The sequence below is a fragment of the Bradysia coprophila genome, chromosome X (assembly GCF_014529535.1).
Source record: "Bradysia coprophila strain Holo2 chromosome X, BU_Bcop_v1, whole genome shotgun sequence".
In the NCBI taxonomy this organism is placed as follows: domain Eukaryota; kingdom Metazoa; phylum Arthropoda; class Insecta; order Diptera; family Sciaridae; genus Bradysia; species Bradysia coprophila.
Genome location: NC_050737.1, coordinates 6,850,545 through 6,870,515, shown reverse-complemented (window position 1 = coordinate 6,870,515; position 19,971 = coordinate 6,850,545).

Here is a 19,971-nt window from a genome sequence, read left to right as displayed (position 1 = left end):
ATGAAAACAAACACAGCAATAAATGGGTGTCATAAAGCGTGAAGTGTGTAATTTATCTTTTATTGTTTGTTTTCACAATTAAAACTGAAACACCATAATTTTCATTTATATTTTAAACTTATATTTTGAAAATGCAAGCGTGTATGAGTAGTGTGTGAAAATTGAATGGGTCATAAAGTGAAAAAAATTTGTAATACACGCGGCGAAACATCCGACTTTTCCCGACTAACGTTTGAAACAAACTGTTATGTGAAAGTACAACAAAACCCAAAAGTTTTATCGAAGCTCATGCTATGTGTTGTGTTATGTACGTATGATCTATAGTATATGCATACGTGTATAATGTTATACACATGGTTTATGTACTCCGTGGTTATATTCTGTTATATTCCGCATAAGGTTCAATCGTTCAAATATGTATATATACACTATGGTGAAGTCGCAAACGAAAACGTTGACAGAGTAGCGAAGAACACATTTTTTTTATATTCGAGTCTGCTTCAATTCGATCTTTTTTCTTTCTCAAATATTTAGCATTCTTTGTCATACAGCATCATTATTGTACACTGTATTGTATATAATATGAGTCTAGCGAAGTACGTTTAGATCGTCTGATTGAAGTTTTGTTTTCTGTTTTTGTAATATAGTAAAAATGATTGGTTCGGTTTTTGGTGGCAACAAACTTGCAATCTTTTTTGTCTGATTTGCTACGTTGACACGTTGACAGACAATAGGTGAATATTGTTTTAGGCTGTGGACATGAGAGCTTAGTTTCATACATCGGTTTGAATGTTTTAAAATTCAGTTAATAAGAAAATTATAAGCTGATGTTAGCATCTATGAACCTTAGATTTAATCAGTTAGGGTGATCATTTCTGATCAATGCACACAGATCATGAGATCCTTTGTGCTACCCTGTCAAGAACCTTAGAAACCTATATGGATCCGTTTTAGATTAGATTAGATTAGATGGGAGGGTGTAAGCCCAGCACCTAAGCCTCAGATGGGCCTGTTGTGCTATTGTACAAGTCTCTTGATCATATGTACTGTGATTTTACATCATATCTCTCCCGACTTAGATTGTTCACAAATCGACCGTGTGTTAACGTCCCATACGTTGTGAATTCTCCAAGCCGTGGGTGGTATGCGAATACCACAACCATCACTAATTGACCTGTACATTTTCCCAAAGATGGCGCTATCAACATTGTCATGTTGTAGCTCTTTCTACTATTGACATTATGTCGATATGGTTCCTTTTATGGAGAACGCGAACGTTGGGTTTTTTGATATTTCCGACTTTGTTACGGTTACGGCTATTAGTTTTAGGTAATAGCAAGTGTCTAATCACCATAGGCCATGAGTTGCCTCTTCGTATAAATCGCCATGCCACCATGTGACTGAACTCGTTCTGGCGTTGCAGGTTGTACCGTTTGAATGATTCGTATTTCGTCATATCCCTTGACATCCATACAACGTATCAATCAATAGATCTGTCAAACCTCGCGGTCATTTTGGAGTACAAGATAGTTTCTGTATCTTGGGATTGTACCACAGCAAATTTGTAAAAATTTGCTATGTGGTTTTGGGGTGTCAAATGAGAACCCGAGGCGTTTGTACCTTACCTGCACTAAAATTGACTGCCAGATGCCATACGGCAATGTGTCATTTTCGTACATTAATCGAGCACGTAATTTAGCATTAGCTTCTGGTAGAGTCGATTGTTAATCCGTACACCGACGCCACGAAGCACATGTTAAATAACAAAGGAAATAACACAATTGTTGATATCGCACAATGAGGCGAGAACGACTTTATTGATCAAAGATAAAATGACCTACGAGAACAACACTTTGACTTCGTTAATAAAACCTTTAAAATAATTTCACCATTTAACCATTACAGCAAAATAAAAACACCAAAGCCGTAAAAGTTGGCACAGAAATTAGACAAAATCGAAAATGAATTCACACACAGCCACACAAAAGAAACACTTTTAGAGAGCAACGCATAAACACGTCCGTTCTCTGTGACTGCCGTTGTCCAACCGTTTACCGTTTACTTGCGATTGTTTTTTAAAAAACGCGCCAAAGAAGAATACTGTTGCTGAATGTTGCTGCAAAGAACGACAAGTGACTTATCATTCACAAAATCTTAATCACGAACATCAAGCATGCAATTATATTGACAATTAATGTAAGGCTTGAAACAGATCAGATTTTCATATGCTCATTTTTCGGCTCTGAATTTTAATCTGATCTGAAATCTCAAAATTTTCTGGAGAATAACGCGATTCGAAGTGGTAAGTGAAGAACATTCGTTCAATATTACCTTCTTGTAATTATTACCTTTATTCTGGAATAAAATGTGGAAACTAGAGTGATCTGAATACAATATGAAAAAGTCAGTTTTACTCATAGTCTGAAACTTTCAGAAAACATTTGCAAGCACGCGAGCAATGCTAGTGGAAAATTTGAATTCTCTTGCGGAAATTTTTATGATTATTTACCCGCGCCGCAGGAAGAAAGTGGACTTTTCTATATGTAATTCAGTTTAAAGACCTTCATATTCGGATAAGATTTAACCTGAATCTGTTGGTTTGTAGCCGCCATTCGGCTGTACGTTTCGAGCCTTAGATTAACTTATAAGAAGATCAGAAGACGTATCTTTCATTTTTCGAAACATTTGCTATGTTTTTAGTCATAACTCTCATGAATATATTCTTCATATACTGGTATTTCCATTTTCCAAAGCCGACATCAGTACAACATAACATTAATTAAAATTATTTTATTTTATCGAAGTAAATTTGTGATCATTTTACATTAATTTAAAATAATTATTTCTTGATTCAATTATTAATGAGCTGATCTAATTATTACGTGGTCGTCGGATTAGCTCAGAAAAAGACAAATTTTTAAATTATTTTGCCGATATATTTCGTTTCGGCGAATTATTTCTTGAGTGAACCTGTTACTAGTGCTTGCGTCTTCTACCAAAGAATCTTCAAAGTGGCTGCAGGTTGTCCTACGAGTAACCTAGGTTAGCTATTGGGTAACAATGCTGCGAGAATTGCTGGTGGTCTTCGTTTAGGATCCCAGTTGTGTGAAGAGTACAAGTGTAATTGTGGTACTGTGGTTAAGAAGGACGGTTTGCATGGTTTATCGTGCAAATTAAAGATAGGGATTATTGCTAAACACGATTTTGTCAATAATGTTTTTGGTCATGCATTTTCCTTTGCAGGATTTTCCAATATTTTGCAACCACCTGGTATTTCTAGAGACGACGGTAAAAGACCTAATGCTATGACAATAGTTCCGTGGAGTCATGGAAAATCACTTTTATGGGATGTAACAATACGTGATACTTTGGCTCCTTCATACATCGGTGCATCCTCTAAGAATGCTGGGTCTATTGCAGATAAAGCGGAGAGATTTAAGCATAATCTTAAAGAAAACTATTTATTTACCTCCTTACCTTTGAATCATTAGGTTGCATGGGACCAGAAACAAAGAAATTTATTGACAAGTTGGGATCATTAAAGAAGAGAGCATTAGGGGAGCCACGTTCCAAAGATTATTTGTTGCAGAAAATTTCTATTGCTATACAAATAGTCAATGCGGCATGTATTCTTGGAACTTTAGGAAGTAATAGAGGCTCTATTATAGAGCAGATGATTTTTATTTATTGTAATATTTGTTGATTGAAAAGATCGTTTTTTTTACTGACTTTAAATAAATATTTTCTTGAGTTATTACCGAAAAAGTGTTTTCGGGACCCTCTGAATTTTCTTCACTTTAAACGAATCTAACTCATTAAAATCAACCATTGTTCTCAAAGTTAATAAAATCACTGGACGTTTTGGCGATATCACTGTTAATAATAATAGGAAACCATTTTCTGCAACTGCGATGCGAAAACTGAACTTTTTCATGCATGATTTGGGAGGCGATTGAAGGGTCTTTTTTCTCTGTTTTTCTATATTTTACTTTTCGCCACTAGTGGAAAAAATGGATTTTCATATATACTTTTCGTCACAAGTGGTGAAATGGATTTACTTTTCACAACTCCTTCTGAACCATTAACAGTAAATAAAAATTCTGCCCAACCAAATTTCGAACCCCCGACACCAAAACACAATGCTCATCAAGCAACACCTCTAACAAAAACTCTGCACAATTCCTTCTGTAACATTTTATATTAAGTTTATATCGACACGAAAACATTACATGCAAAATAATAGGCGCATATGAAACTTCTTACGTCTTCAATATGTGTGGCGTGTAAAACGTAGTGTATATCGAGATTACCAAGAATCGCAATTTAATATAGAAAATGTATACAATTTACATTAATCTATTAGTTAAACGAGTGGATGCCTGTTTTATATAATAAACAGCATATCAGTACTGAGGGTTTTGAATTTCGGTTGTTTTTAAATTAGATTTTCTAAAAAATCAGGTAAATCTGTAAAGAGAGCAAGTATCAGTGAGCATAAGTATCAATAAGAAGTATTCATAGCACTTCAAATTTGTATTTAATTTAATGACTCATAGAAATATACATTTGAAAAAAAAAATCTTGCGAATTTTACCAGTTGTACCATTTATTTACCACACTGTTCTTAAATTTTAAGTAGATTTTAATATTTTATCAGTTGATAGTTGGTGAGGTTGTTAGATGCAATCATCTCTCATATATCGTAGAATGATGGATTTATTGTTGGAATGTACTAATCAGTATGTAATTATGTCAATCAAAGTGGTTATTGAGATAACATTTGCCATTCTAGATTTAGTTTCGCTACAATAAATAAATACCATGAGAATCACACATTTAGTACCACTACAAATATTTTTCATTACTTTTGTAAACAGAAATCTTCTTAATTTCCAATGCACATCATTTCGGAAAGAAGATGATTGAAAAACATTTTTGTTTTCAAATATAAACAATGAGCAAAATATATTAAGTTTCGTTATGTTGTACAAGGCACGACGGACGTCTATATCATCGTTCAACACATTTTCTGTGACTTAGGTTCATATATTTGTTAAATAAATATTTATTAACATTTTATGTCAATACCGAAAAGACGGCGCAAGCAAAAGACTTTTTTTTAATGTAAATAATGTTAGAATGTTATTTGTTGATATAATAACACCATTGTTTTGAGTTGATGATGTTAAAAATTTTGTTTTTTCTACTTAATGTAAATATGATATCTATTTATCTGTCTATATGCATAATGTTATACATGTTATTATTTATATTTGTTACCAATATATCGTGTTGTTGTCTGACAATCACAATAATATTAATTATCCAAATAGTTATTTATAATACCTGATAGCAAGGTGCATGCTGGTTAAACTACTAATCGTTATAAGCATTATGGAGGGGGTAGGGTAAATTGGCACCATGCAAGTTTGATGCGTGCCAGTTTCCACTGTAATGTGAATTTAGCACAGTGCCAGATTCACCATCTGAAGAGTAATTTGGCACCATGCAACTTTGGAAATTGGCACACGGTAGCCATAATAGAAAAATAAATAAAAGTGAATGGTATGCTAATCATAGTTAGCCGTCTGTCACTATTAGTCAACATTATTTACCTATAAAGGGAAGGCTTGGCAAAAATTAGGGAATTGTGATGTTTCGATTCGAGGAACAACGTTTAGCTGCTCGACGAAGATTGCTCAATAGGGTCGGAAAACGACAATTCCTCCAAGACATCGCAACTTTTATGCAAGATTTCGTAAAAGGACGAATTTTCTAGTTTGGAGACAAATTATTGAATTTATCTCGATGCCTTCAAAGCCATAGCTTTTTTGCGTCATTTTGTAAAAAGACAAATTTCTTAGTTTTGACTGCGAAAACTCGTAAAATGACAAATTTATTGACTCACAGACTCAATCATAACTTCCAGATTAAAATGAGTTAGCACAAAACTGGCACACAAGCTTCGTTGCGTGTGCCAAATTCTCAAAAACCTAGGAAAAAAGGTAATCTGGCACATGTGCTAGATTCCACTTCATGTACGGAATTTGGCACCCCCTTCCCGCGTGCCAAATTCTGGGATCCCTTATGGAGCATCTTGTTTTTTTCTTTATGAACGGACCTGCCGTTACCTTAACCATCAATAGAAAGAAGGGAGACATTATACCCGGCTGAATTCACTGCAGTTCTATAGATCTAGGATAGGGAAAACAGTGAGCCATAATGATCTCCTCTTTGCTGGTGACTTCAAACTTGTTAAAAGTCCGCACGTTAACAACATCTTATTACACGTTAAACAGTCACAAAAAAATTAATCTAGGAACGGGACCAATACAAGTGTTGTGTCAAACGAAATGGCTTTCATAAAAAAAATTTCAATTTTCATAAGGAAAATAGTCAAGAACGTCCCCAAAATTGAATTTTCTATAATCCTTGAACTGTAGGAAGTAGTCATAAAATGTCTTTGCCAGACAAACCATAAATAGTATTTCAAATTAAAGCACCTTCTACTAATCTAGAAAGAACTCCAACAATCCTTGTTAGGACATATTTGACTTTACCAGGCCGTATCTCAGGCTCCTTAACATGGATCATGGCGGGACAGCTGAAATCATAAGAATGTAACTTTCTATAACACCTCATTTATGAAAAATGGTTTGAAAATGGCCAGAGAAAATGGCTTCAAAATTGATGAATTTTCCGGGACACTCTTTGAGGTGAAAAAAAAAGATTTTGACAAAAACACTTGTTAACTCCACAATATACATTCATCAAAGATTACCATTGAATTGATTTGCATCGTGTTGCGTTTGCAATCCATTTATAGAACATCTCTCTACAAATCGGTGAACCCGACTAGCGACATGCTACTTTTCTCACTGTTGCACAATACAAAATACATTTTCACTGGTTAATTGCCAGAAAATGTTATTTCAATCACCAGCTTCGGCTGTCAACACAACTCAGTGTTTCATTTGTGGAAGTGTGTACATATTTCCCACTGGTTCTTCCATGAAGTATAGGTACTTTCCAGAATAGAAGAAATTTGTCAAGAAGAAATTGTAGTTTGTATTAGACTGAAAGTTTATATATAAATGGCTTTTCCGGATGAAATAAAATACATTTTCCAGTTTTTTTGTTTGTTTAACAACATGGGATGGCAAAAAGATAATTAAATGAGTGCGAATTAAGGTAGTTTTCTACTTGTGTAATCCAACAGTTTCAATGCTTCACTTTTGTCAAGTGATTTATCTTATCGTTTCTTAGGCTGGGACTCTAAAATAAGGAACACTCAGTAACATTTTCATCAAAAGCAACCTTAACGAATATAAACAATAGATGTAAGAAATCGATTTTAAAAATGTAAAAAAAATCAAACACAATCGAAGAAGTGAAATTTGTCGAATAGTGCCTCTATTTGTCGAAGATGTTTAATTCTTAAATCGCCTAAATTATTGCTCAAATTAAAGAAATTCCTGGGGAATGTTGAATATCATACAAAAAGAAAAGTTTTTGAAAATCATCACTGAAGTTTTTGTGGTGTGTAAATCGTTATTTGCCCTAAAATTGAGGGGAAATATCATCTAGGTGAGAAAAGAATTTTTTTTAATCTTTTCCGTTCCTGAAACCATCGCACAAGCCTATTAAACATACTGGATATATTCGCAAATTCGAGTATAAGGTGAGGTACTTACTGGAATATTTTTATTCGTTAAAGAAACCTCCAAAAAAAAACCGTGTGTAGAGTGTTGATCGAAAAATTAGTTTCTGATTTCTTCGTTCATTTTTGTCCTATTTACAATTCAGTGACTAAGAGTAATTATACCTAGAGAGGAAATTTCGAACAAAATTACGTAGAATATGTGGTCCCAACATGAAATACGTAATTGTATATGTGTTTGCCCTCTTAATTAAATATCAAAAGCAAAAAGCGTCAACACATACATGTACGAAATGTGTATCTTATAAATAAACTAATGTTGGGACCACATTTCGTCGTACAAATTTCCTCTCTAGGTATAATTACTCTAAGGTTTAAACGGATCCGTATAAAATTCTATCAAAATAGTAGTTTTGGCAATTACCTGATCTAAATATTCATTTGATGCAAAATCTTTAACTTCATTTGTTCATTTCATACGCTTTGCTATATAAGAGAAAGAGAGCCATTTCTTTTCGATTTTTTCGTTATTGTTGATAACAGATGCCATAATCATAGACATTCCATTTCCATTTCCATTTCTAGCTCTGATTATTTTTTGTTGTGAAACCGAATTTCCCAGAGTAAGGGTAGGCCCTCAAATATTTCTTAGACTTGTTAAATTGATGAATTAATAATGCTGTGCGCCCTATCGCTACATCGTTACATATTATTTGAAGCGAATATAAATGGATTTAATTGAATTGGATTCGACATATTAGTACATTACCGTCTCGCTGGGACACTTTTCGTTGAGACGCGTGGGAAAATTGTATTTCGAGCTGAAGGTGACGTCTCCACAAAAAGTGTTCCAGTGATACAGTACGGTGCTTTGTTGTCTTGCGGAAAGAAAATGCGAAAACCTGGTTTTTGTTAATAACGCATTTTCTGGCCGTAAGACAACAAAATCTTCACCCGTTGTAACTCAAAATTTAACTCGTTTTTACACCGAAATAGAAGTGAACCGATTACTCTTGTAAACTGGGTCCAATACAAAAAATATTTAAAAAGTGCCGTCATAACACGAAAAATATTTATCTGAACGAACAAAAAAGAATCCGTCCTCACAAAAGATGTTAACTTCAAGGATATTATAAAAGTTTCACTTTTTAATCAAATTGCTACTTAAAAACACCATTTAGGTTTCGGTAAACAAATACGTTTCAACACATAAAAAAAAAAACGTTTTCTGTTTGTTGTTTTGCATATTTCAAAGTTTTCTGTTTACCTAATATGGCACAATAGCAAAATGAATACAAATTGACTACTGTAGTGTGTTATGCTCGGTGTGTTATGGGTGTACGCATAATGTTTGCATACCCGTAAACACAATAAAAGGATTTAAATCTCTTCTGTTTAACTGACCCAATATTGGTTTTATGATCGTTTCCTTATTACCATGTCGAATAGTCAGATTGACCATCATAAAAGTATTGAAATTCAAAGAATCTTCACAGAATGAAGACAAACAGAAAGGAAGAGTTATACCTCACATGCTCGTTTCGCTACGTACATACTATGTATCATGCAATTTTGTCTAAATTGATCTTCTCAATTTATAATAACCTTTAAATGAATAAAATAATTTTTTTATTTGTCGTACGAGTGGGTTGTACACATTCAATTTTTGTATTCATTGCGTTGAAAAACCATAACGTAACAGAAATAAAATGGAATTGAAAAATATGCTTTGGGAGTAAAATTTACGATGGCGTATTCCCGAGTCGGAAGTAAATTTTATCTTTAATATTTTTCCGTTGGCTTGAATTAGAATTGCAGCTGAGGCGAAAAAGATGTAACAAATTTTTAATTAAGTTGAAAATGGAACATGTTGTTTATGTTAAAAAGGGACACGATGACATGAAAAGCTATAAAATTATGTCCTCGATTCTTTCAGGAATTGTTAATGGCAATTACATTTGATTTACGTTATTTTTTAAATGATTATTCTCAGATATAAATAATGCGTGGTATAAGTTACTATAATATACTTACAAATGTTAGGTAAATTTACCTCAATTTTTTTTAGTAAAATAACTTATTTTGGACAAATGATTGAATTGTCATTTCTTGTGTGTTTACCAACCTCAGCTACGCCTCGATCGTTTGCCACTATTTGCCCTATTAGTAAGTAGTAATGTACTATATACAGTGAGCCTAAAAAGTTTGGAAACATATAAGAGCAATGTAAACAAAAGAACAATAGATAAGAAGACAATAGAACAATAGAAGCAGGTTTATACAATGTCTATTGTTCTATTGTATTTACGTCTGTTGTTATTTTGTTCACATTATTATATGTTTCCAAACTTTTAATGCTCACTGTATATTCTGTACGTTAGATATTGTACTAATGAAAACGACTCGAGCTCAAGCGTGGACAAATTTTTAAACACATCATCGGGATATAACTTGGTAGTACTACTCCACTACTCCATGGAAGTTATCGATAAAAACATAAGGTTCAAGTTCACAGTAACGCACATATCCATTTTAAACGTACTTTTCATGACGCACGTTAAAGTCTTTATTTTTGGAAAATAAGAGGTTTTCTTTCGAACTTGCCAAAAAAGACTTTCAGCATAAGTTAGAAACAACATATTGTCTGCAGTGCGTCGGAAAACGGTGATGAAGTCGCGATATTTTAGCCCTAGATACAAAGGTCAATAGTAAACAAAATTGTCATATCGTGTCATATCGTAACATTTTCACATCTCTACACAAATCGTAATTTGGACAAGATTTGAGTGAAATAAAATGGCATTTTATCGTCAAGTTCATTTTCATGCGTTTTTGTAAACTTTAGGATGCAAAAAGGGGTACCTGCAATGATGAATTGTCACTGAAGAAAATTTTGATTCGAGTTCATACTCATAATGTCCACATGGATATATTTCTAAAAATTAAAATTAGTTCTAGCATGGAGCGAGATTCCTTGATCCCAAGTCATTGTATAATCATTAATAGTCAATAATATTAAGTCGATGTCATGTCAGATAACGTAATTTATCTGCTTTAAATGTCCAGACAGGTACCATGTTCTATTATTGTTATAAACTTTAAAGACACAACAAGTTGCGGTTTATGTCTTACAACAAACAGACTGTGACCACAAAATTTAAAACAAAACGTTCTGATGCAAGATACCAATCGCAACTAAAATTCATTTTTACTTATTTTTATGGGTTCTCTAGTTTAAATTCGAAATTAATTTCAACTGTACACATGCACGTTTAGTCTTAAATAAAAGAGCCATTTCGATTGTTTCAATTTAATTTATTCACTTCGTCTATTATCATCGCTTTTGTGTAGCATTACGTAAGATTCCATTTCTTCCATTTTTTTTTATTGTGTATAAAACTTAATTCATTGAGTTAGTTTAAACCATTCACACAGGCGCAACAACAGATAAATTTAGTTACATAAAAAAGGAATGACACATAAAAGAGACAAGAGATTCAGACAATAAATCAAAAGAATAATTTTGAAAGAAAATCATTCTGACAAAAAATTTATTTAATGGAATTAATTTAAAAAAAAATAACTTTACCGAAACATTGTATGGCCGCTGACTTGAAATGGGTTTTAATCTTTCCCTTTTTCCCGTTGTTAAAATTTATATAAAAATCCTCTGTTGAAAGATTGATTGTTCGATACATAAATGTTTAAAGGAATGTCGACGTAGCCATTTTTTTTTTTATAAACTATCCCTATACATTGAATAGGCAAGATTGTATTTATATAGAGTATATTCACCATGTACCAGCATTAATCCCAAAATGGGTACATTTTACGAGTTTGTTTTTCATTTATTTAAGTATTTTCTCGTGTTTTTGTTAAGAACAAATAATATAACCTAACACAGAACCCATTTCGATGGAAAATATTTGAAATCGCTTCGCTTTTCTGAATTTTTATGGGTTTTCCGAGTTATAAAATAGGAAACAACCCTCGTTTATCTGAAATGAGAAAAGTTTTTCTTATCCCATGAAGTGCCATTATTATTTTGTTTATGTTAGAAGTGTGCGATATTTATGAATTCAAACAGGGGCTTTTTTTTACGTTACGGACCGTTATAAGAAAAAGTTAATAACAATTAAATTTTATGCCTATCCACGTTTCTTTTTTAGATTGCTTGCGATACGTAATAGCTGTTATTTGGTTTATTTATGGCGAAGCCATGCTACACATATATGTTGTTCTATGCATATTTGTTAAAAATGTACAAGTCGGACGCTAATGTCGAAATCATTCTTTGTTTCGTGGATTATTCCTAAACGCCTTTATAGTGAAAATATGGTTGATCGGCACTCTTTCGATTTATCATTATGAAGCTTTTTATTTTTCACCAATTTTCCACTTAAGTAGGTCGTTTTACTCAATCAAATCTTAAACGTCTTTCACTGGTAGCCAGAGGAAGAATTTAAAACTGATAAACCAGGTTTATAATTGCGAACTTTAATTCTGAGTATTCCACAAAAATCTATTTTTGAATTTTTAACAAAAATTCTGAAAATCGCTTAAAAATTAAAAAAAAAAAATTCAGAATTTGTCGATGTTTTTTAGAATGTCCACTAATAATCCATGTAAAAAGATAACGGCTTAAAGAGACCCATTAAATACAATTCATCACTACTACATTACTATCAAAATGTGTCTCAACAATATATCAAACACTCTGCTTAAAGCTCTTCCTTCAAACATACAGTTTAAATAACTCTCAAACAGCGTAACTTTTATTACATTCCCAGAATTCTACGAAACTACACAGAATTTTAGGAGAGAATAAGAGAATTTCTCTAAATTTCTGATACCACAGGTAACACAGTTAACTGAGTGGCTGTACAACTTTATTTTGAAAGGTGATAAGCCATCGCTACATTTGCATGAAATCACTAGAAGGAATCTCCACAAGTAGTTTTGACATAAATAAAAAATAAAAAATAAACATTTTGCAAAACCTTACACCCTTGGAACAGTACAACCACTAAAATCAACTTTCTTCAAAATGCCCCAAGTACCAGTATTTTAATTTATGTCAAAACCACTTGTGGAGATCCCCGATCCCCTCTAGCGATTTCATGCAAAAGTAGCAATGGGTCATCCCCTTTCAAAATAAAGTTGTTCAGTTACACCGTGAGTTATAAACGATATTAGATAAACAAAAATGAGCGCAATGGATACCAGTACCATTAAATTCCTAATGATTCCAAAAATTCCTTAAAATTCCTGAATTCTAGTTTCTTTTAATTTTTCTCTTTACCATCCGAATGTAATCGTTTTAGCTAAAAAAAGACATAAAAACGACTAAAAACTCCATCAAACAATGAAGGTACTTCGATCAATCCTTCGACAGGTCGAAAATCAGAAATCGATGGCGCTATTCGGTGGTGAAAATCAAACATTTTCAAATTTATCGTTTGTTAGTCGTTTTCCGTATTTGTTCCTAACATAAATAAAGTACACAGAAAAAGCGTGAAATACAGGGATCATTGAGTGTATTGGTGAACAAGGTTTGCGATATAAATATATGGCTGTCGTAAAATCCCCAGGAAAAGCCTGGCATTCGCATACTGAAGAATGTATTCAGCATTATTTTCAAAATGATACTTTCAGAGCAAATGCTTATTGTTCATTTAAATTGCCAGATCAAGTGTAGCTCCTTGTAATTTTTTTCTTCGTTGTATCCACCCTTATCAATTAAAAATGAAATTGTGCCAATCATACTATCATTGTGCCGTTTGGAGGCGATTGAAAATTACGCTTCAATGTAATTTAATATTCTGTTACAACAAATGAAACTCAAATGAAATGTCCAACTGTCCTATCTTTTCTAATCGTACCAAAGGGGGGTTTCACTTCACGCAAATAATTTAATTTAACTTAATGTGAACATTTGATCCAGTTCGTAAACCGTTACATTTATAGAATCGAATTTCATAATTCAATGGTTGAGCACTGTTTGTTGTTTCATAACAATGACATATTAACGATAATGGGTTCCGTTAAAAAAAGTTTTTCTTTGAAATGGTGAGTTTATAGTAGATATTGGTGTAAATGGTAGATAGAAACGGCTATTTATTTCTTATCGTCAAATCGAATAAATTAAAGATACTGTTTTTTTGAGATAACAAAAATCTTGCTGAAATTAATGAAGGACAAGATTTCGTATTCAGCAAGACGAAATAGAATCTTGGAAATACTAAACAATAGACGTAACAGATTTTTTGAATTAAATGAGTGCATCGGTAGATCAATTTAAGAATAAATTTCAACGCACACTGATATGAGAATATCGGCTGCGTCTCAGATCGTTAAATTTTTCTCAAGAAAGACCATTTACATCATTTGTCCCATTGGTAAATAAAATACTAAAAAACTTTTGATAACTTTGACAGCTTGATCAAATCTCCATCAAAAATACTGAGAAAAATGACTGTAAGAAGAAACGATACAATTGAAGGAATAGATCGGGAGATAATATCGCACGAAGTTGGTAGTAATAAAGAGAAACGTTCTACATTGTGCCTACTAATGTGGATTAATTAGTTAAAATTCACAATCCTAAACGCGCTACAATGAGTCAAACATATTGAAAAAGAGACAATACAATCGAAGGCCTAAGGTGAGAGGAAGTGAACAAAAGTTCAAAAAATCGGTATTTTTAACTACTCTGTGTAGCGTTAAATTTCTACATTGTGTCTGCTAATATGGATTCGTTGGCTTACAATACATACGATCAAACCCACTACAATAAGTTAAAAACGACTGAAGAAAGAAACAATACAATCGAAGGTATAGATTTGGAGATAATGACTCACAAGGAACATATTTTTTTTTATTTTATTCGGAATAATCATCGACAGCATGTTTGCCAACTGATGATGAACGATTACAACGATTATCAATCAAACTCTTAAAAATTTTAAACAACAAATGAAACCTGACGAAACTTAGAACGAAAACCAACTATCACTACAAAAAACTTGAATAGTTGACTATACAGATAAAAATATGGACCTAGATCTAAATCTTTTTGGTATTAACAGTACGCGACCGAATCTTTTTTAGAATTTAAATTTAATCCCCTCAGGTATTACTTGAACTTATCTTAGAAAAAAAAAACGATTTTTATGGATATTGTGATATTATAGTTTACGTCTGATTTTTGTGAATCTGGAATGAAAAATGTTTTTAATAAACAGAAATTACTTTTTTTATTTGCCTGACGAGATTTGAACCCGGGACCTCCTGCACTTCAGTCTACGATCTTACCACTGCTGCAATTTGTTCTTAATCTCAACGTGGCTTATTGTGAACCGTTGTTTCAAAGAAACTAATTCCTCGTGGGATTAAAATTCAAATTGCCAGATGACAAGATCGTCACTTCAAACCTCAATATGTTTTCATGATTTTCATTTTTATATTCTTCTGAAGTTTTCTTACCATTTTTTATAAGTATTTTACCATTTAAATTCAAAAATGTCTAGTTTCCCGTGGTAATGGGGATAGTTCGCTGCTAAAATTGGCCTTTCTGCCAATTTTGATCTAGAATTTCTCTATATCTATACTATCTTTGTAATGTTTACATTGATTTAATGATTTATTGAATCTGGTAGTATCTTTACAAACCGACTTAAAATTTTTATTCTGAGCCTGGTATCTTAAGGCAGAATAATCCATCGGTAGTCCCATTGCAACATTTTAAGACCAAATTAGTTTTTCTCACAAAACCGTATCTTGCTCGCTAATGGAATTACATTTTATTCAATTTCTGGAGAAGATTAAAAATCTAATCTTTTTTAAAGTAATCCCCTCGGACCTAAAAATTCTAATCCCATATTTTTGACTGTTTATTTGCAGGTGCCTGCAAATAGTCAAACAATTATAAAAATGCTATTTGCAGGTGCTATCATGGAACCAATTGTTTGTATGTACAAGAGAACAAATAGCGTGGTACATATCATTTGAAATGCTGATCAACAAAGTACCAACCGTGATTGCTGGCACATATTTATCGTCATCGACAGAGCATAAGAATCAAGTTCTGGACTCATTTGAGAAATGGTGTGAAAATATCGCTAGCAATAAACAAATGTTAGTGTGTGGCGACTTCAACATCGACATGCTAAAAATTGATACGTACACGAGGCGGTTACAAAACATTGCCGATGATGGTGGACTTAAACAGATGACTAATAAACCAACCAGAGTTGAAGGGAACTCGATGACGATGATAGACTTGTGCGTAACAAATATAAATTCAAACAGGCTGAAGTGCAACGTTTTGGAAGAAGACCAAATTAGTGACCACCGAATGCTAGAAATCATATTATATGGTAACAAAGACCAATGTCACGTGAAAACTCGTAAAGCTATTGTTTGGGACAATTACGACTGTGCATCACTTTGGCAATCAATTGAAACATGGAAAGACTCCTGGAACGATGTTGAAAATAAGACGGTAACTGAAAAAACAGAATGGTTTCTAGAAAACATACATCACAGCACAGCTCAATTCAAGAAAGTGAAGGAAATTAAACCACACCAAGATTTCTTTGATCAAGACCTGGAAAATATGCGACAAGAAAAGAATCGTCTGTACAAAATTGCACAATATTCGCCCAACATGGCTAATCAAACGACATTATGGCAAAATTTCAGAGCTTTTCGTAAGACATACAAAGCTGCAATCCAAACAAAAAAATATCAATACAACCAAAAAAGGCTAGACCGGGCACGTGGTGACCAAAGGCAAACGTGGAAAGTTCTGAAATCGATACTCAACAAAGAAAACAACGAGATTACATGCATCACTGATGGAAATCTGACCTATGAAAATGATGTCGACATTGCCAGAGAGTTCAATAGATTCTACGTCAACAGTATTGTCGAATTAAACGCAAGCATTCCTGAAATCGAATATGAAGATAATCTATCAGAAAATCCAAGATCGTTCAATTTTCGTGGTGTCTCGATTTCAGAAATGAAAGCTGCAATTAAAGATCTGAAAAATAACACTGATGAGTTCTTCATAAAACCAGATGTACTTCTTGATGCAGCATTCGTCATTGGACCACAACTTGTAGACATCATTAATGAATCATTCCAATCTGGCGTTTTTGCAAAATCATTAAAACGATCAACACTGACTCCAGTGCAGAAAAAGCCAGGAACAACGAAAATCAACGAGCATCGCCCAATCCATATGCTTCCGTGTCTGGAAAAGTTAATTGAAAAGCTAGCCCACAAACAACTTGCGGAATTCATTCAGGTTGACCAGTTATTGAAGGATTACCAGTCGGGCTTTCGCGGTCAACACTCTTGTGAGACTGCACTCAATGAAATTCTTTATGAATGGAAAGAAGCCCTCAACGTTTCAAAGATCATAATTGCAGTGTTCTTGGACTTTCAAAGAGCATTTGAAACAATCACACCGGAGTTGCTTCTACGGAAATTGTACAAATTGGGCATACGTGGAACAGCATTAAAATGGTTTGAAAGCTATCTCACAGACAGAACACAAGTCGTAAAAATCTGTGAAGTAATCTCGGAAGAGTTAAACAATCGATTTGGCGTACCACAGGGATCAATCCTTGGACCAACCCTTTTCATCCTCTATATCAACGACCTTGGGAACGAGCTTCAACACAGCAAAATCAAACTGTTTGCCGATGACACTTTACTGTATGTGATTACTGACAATATAGACGATGCGGTATCTCGAACGAACGACGATCTCAACACTTTATTCAGCAAAATCTGCCAAAATAAACTGAAATTAAATGTGGACAAAACAAGAGTGATGATAATAACGAACAAGTCGATTAAGAAAGACGAAGTGCACATTTTTGTGAATGACAGTGAACTATCAGTAGTTGACCATATGAAGTACTTAGGTGTTATAATAGATGAAAGACTTGTTTTTGATAAACATGTTAACTACGTTTGTAAGAAAGTTGGGATGAAAGTGTCTGTGCTCGCTAGACTTAGGAACGAACTAAGCTCATATCAAAAGTTAAATCTTTATAAGTCGATAATACGTCCTCATTTTGAGTATTGTAGTAGTATTCTGTTTCTGTGCAATAAGACTGACATTTTACGGTTACAAAAGATGCAGGACAAGTGTATGAAAAATATCTTAAGAGCCAAGCGTAAGACAAAGAGAATCGAATTGCTTGAGAGTTTGAAATTGATGAGTGTGCATGAGTCAATAGTTTATAATACGATGTTGTGCATTCATAGAATTGTAAAAGGTAAAGCACCACGGTATTTGACGGAGAAGATTAGGTATAATTATGAAAACCAAACTAGAACTTTAAGAAACTCTTGTGATATAAAGTTAACAACGGCTATGAAGTCGACTAGTCAAAACGCATTATTTTATAAGGGAATAAAGATGTACAATTCGCTGCCCAAATTCATTACTGAGGAGGTCTCATTTTGTAAATTTGAAAAATTGTTAAAAGAAAGTATAATTAACGACAGGATTAGTTCCTAAATGTTTAATGTGATTATTGTAAAAGTTGTATTGATGGAAAATATTCTAAATAAAATTACCCATTCATTCATTCATTCATGTATCTTACAACTTCAAACGAAAGTAGATAAAGAGTATGTTAATGTCTCGTCAATCAAACGACCACCCATCTAAATGGCGGGCCTAATATGATATTACTGAAAAAACTTTAGGTTAACGCTTTAGGCCGCAAATAATATAAAACTTCACATCACGTTTTAGAGTAAAATCAATATGACCAAACCGCAAATAGTGCAACACCACAACCCTAATTACTGCATAATATGAATAATTTAATAAACACGAACAATTGTGCATGCTATGCTGAGAAACCGACAAATTTCTATAGATTAAATGGAACGAAATTTGTTTTATTTGCTTTTTCATTTCATTTCAGAAAACCTAATACATTAGAAAATTCTTTCACTCTACGACGTGAGTTGATAGGTAAAGCGAAATTTTATTCACGGCTACAAAGCTATACCACTGGTTCGTGAATAAAATACGGCACATTTAAATGGGATAAACGATGGAAAGAGTTTCTTATGTCTGTCTCGCCTCCAGCCCAAATCGAATTTCACACAAGTGGCACCATCTCCATTATTCGTCCCATTGATATGTAATGTACTATTCGAGCAATGAAACATTCAACCGAATTAACGTAAGGTAACCATTATCATTGCACGAATAGCTAAGAATTTTACGAGACATTACCGAAATGGTGCAGTTGCAAATTTTAACATGAAAAAGGCAGTTTATCAGTAAAAATCACGCAAACAAAATGACGATGGATGAAGGAATACATGGGTGGAATAGGACTTGCGTGTTGCGTGAAAAATGTGGTCGCATCTTGTTCGTATCGTATATGGTATATAAAGCGAACACTATATTAGCGTGATGTAGGTGGGTGGTTGTTTCATAGCAAAAACATTTTACGTATTAGCATTTTGGGGGAACGTAGAAGTCGGTACAAAATCTTATCAGAACGAAAGTTATTACACTTTGGTAACTAAAGTAAAATTTAAGACATTCATCCTTTATAGAATATTTGAATGTTCTACGTTTACTGAAACTAAAAAATTGTTTTTGTTCGAACTTTGCATTGAATAATGAAGAATGGTGACGACGATGTTGGATAATATGGAAAATTCAAAAAAAAAAAAAATACCAAATGTTCGGTATGATTCTTATGTAACCAAACACTTTGAAATAAAATCTAACTTCAGTTTATTTTGTATAATACCTTTCAGTTATGAAACATAAGTAAAATTTACCATTTTTATTTTCCTTTGATGCTTTTTTTTTTCTTCTCATCCTTTTCAGAAACACTATTCATCAGAGCATAAGTAACGTTTCAAGCAACATTTTTATAACGCTCACCCTCTTTTCGGATAAAATTCAATAAATGGGTGGGATTTAAACTTGAAGTTTTCATAAAAGTCTATGATCCCTCTTTTTTTGTCTTTGGTAAAAAAAAATATTCTTTCATGGCGGATGTAACAAAATCTAACAACAAAAATCCATAAATCATACTGACTTTTACGATTTGATGCCATACAAATTTCAGTCTATCTCCGAACAAAATACATTATTTATAGGTGCGTATATACATATATCCATCCATCTATATGCCGTACTGTAGTATACGGTATCATGTATTTGATTTTTATCTGAATGGTTGCTTGGGATAGTGATAAATCAGATTCATTTGTGAGGCTCATATGTGGCTAATGATTATGGGAATATTTTCTAG